The sequence below is a fragment of the Salvia hispanica genome, chromosome 3 (genome assembly GCF_023119035.1).
Source record: "Salvia hispanica cultivar TCC Black 2014 chromosome 3, UniMelb_Shisp_WGS_1.0, whole genome shotgun sequence".
NCBI lineage: Eukaryota > Viridiplantae > Streptophyta > Magnoliopsida > Lamiales > Lamiaceae > Salvia > Salvia hispanica.
This window is the reverse complement of record NC_062967.1, coordinates 40,203,906-40,206,553: the sequence shown is the minus strand read 5'-3', so window position 1 is coordinate 40,206,553 and position 2,648 is coordinate 40,203,906.

The window sequence follows — 2,648 nt, the reverse complement described above, 5'->3', positions numbered from 1 at the left end:
CCCACACATTACTCATTGTTTATTATAAGATCGCCCACGTTCACAACTTTAACCCATCATTCTCACCGCTTAACATGACATTTTTTCCACTATAAAGTAATTACTCAATATTTTTATTATAATTCATGTCATTTTCGATGACGCACACTTTTGGTGAACGGATGAAATAAACTTTTTCCTTACATACTATGGATGGTTGCGCTAATAGATAAACATACACAAATTGTGGTTTTGCACATAGAGTATAATTTCAATAGCAAATACGGAGTATACAAACTTTCAATTTTTCTCATTTTAAATGATAAATATTTATAGCAATATTTAACCTGGTATAAGTACCAAAATGCCTACATGTCCAACAATGTATCAGTCAGTCACAAAGTAACATCGAGTATGATAGCTATATGTGCATTTCAACCTCGACCTCAAACTTAAATCTCGCCAAAAAAATTGTAGTACGAAAATTGACAAAATTGAAAGTTTGTCCACATATATGCAAAATTTTAATATTATATTCAAAATTAGAATGGTGCAAAAATTTGCATGGTTTGGCACACTTATTCATTTAACCATTTTTTATGTTAAATTTGCAACGGCAGAATAACTAGGGAAATTTTTTTTTTGCATAGTTCACTAAGTAACATCGACTATTTAATCCATATATGTATTTCAACCTCGACTTCAAACTTAAATCTCACCAAAAAAAATTATCGTATGACAATTGACAAAATTGAAAGTTTGTGTACATATATGCAAAATTTTAAAATTATGTTCGGAATTAGAATGGTGCAAAAAATTGCATAGTTTGGCACACTTGTTCATTTTTTTAATCATTTTTATGTTAAATTTGCAATTTTATGTTAAGCGGAGATAGAATAAAATAGATATAAAAATAATTCTATTTTAGCAATGAATCATCTTTATTTAAACAATTCAAATAGAGAAAGTGAGTTATTTTCTTGTGACATAAGGAATACTTTTTATGTTAAAAATCAGTATTAGACATCTCAAGAACAAAATCACCAATAGCATAAGTTAACGCCCATACACACAAACATTTAATTTCAAATTATTTATATTAACATTATATTAACACCAAAATCACCAATAGCATAAGTTAACGGCCATACACATAAACATTTAATTTCAAATTATTTATATTAACATTATATTAACACCATTTTTTATATTCGTGTACTTGATTAGATTATAATACTTACATCAAATATTCAGGCATCCAAAAAAATATTTGGGTCGAATATCAAGGAGGGCAAATTGAAGACTGGGTTCTCGTCGGTAACTTATACCCCTTCTTTTTCCCATAATGTGTCCCGTTTTAGCATGTTGTGGGTTAAGAACAATGAATAATAAAAGTTAATGTGAGTGTGAATCAAAATTTATGTACCTTTTTTATAATAAATAAATAAAAATAAGTTGGTAGATACGAAATTTATTTATTAAAAAATAAATAAGATGAGACTTTTAATAGAATACCATCCCAAAATAAAAAAGTAAAACATAAAATATTTTTGAAAATTATATATACACACTACATAATAATCATACAAATTTATGTAAATTTACTAAAGATTCTCGATGTCAAGTAAGTCATATCTTATACGTCTAATGATGTTTCTGAAAGCTGTATCGCGTAAAGACGATACATATCTATATATGCTTTAATAAGAAAAAGTTATTTTGTATTTATCAATACCATATCTTTATACAATTTCTTCTGTAATGCACTTTTATAAAGGACTCGTTTGATAAGAAAGATGAGTTATAAGAAGATTTGAACATTAAGATAAGAAATGCGAGCTTCGTTAAGATAGCTCATATGAGAATTTTTTTATTATTCTGGTAGATAAAAAATGAGATAAAATGCTATCCTAGCTTACATGAAGTAGTTATGATACCAAACGTGAAAATACGTATAAATATCATGTTTACTTAACTTATTAAACAGGTCTTAATTATATAGAAATTTCAGTCTGTTAACATATTAACCTAGCTTATAATTACACATTTGTGATGAAAAATAAAATTTATGTGAATCTCGTTATTCTAATAGTAATGCTATGAACAATAAAATAGATATGCGTGTCTTATGATTAGCCAGCAACCAAATAAAAAGAAATAAATTGGATTAATTACTCTCTAACAGCTAAATCCTAATTAAGATTATCTCCCCCATAATTAATTAATTAATCACAGCCTACGTCATAAACCCCATCCCTACTTCGTCTTGTTCTCACCAACTCTCTCTCTTCACGAGAAATCCAATCATTGCCATCTTTGAGAAATCGCAACCCTACCCAGAGAATCTCATATTATCAAACCAACCCCAAACGCGCTACTCTCAAAATCGCTTTATGGAGCTGTACACTATGGATTAGAGGTTGTACAATATAGTGGAGGGCTCAAAACTGGACTGGCAGCAGCAATTCCTAGATTTTCCGTCATTGGGCCCCACAGCCCTTCCCCACTTTTAAACAGAAAATAGGCCAGTAATTTGTCTTTTATCCCTACCACATTGAAGTTTTCAATCACACAATCTCCACCGTTGGATCAAAATCAGAGATTTTGACCTAGACCGGATGACCGGCTGGCCCGGTCACGTCTTCCTCTCATATATTTCCCCCTTCCTT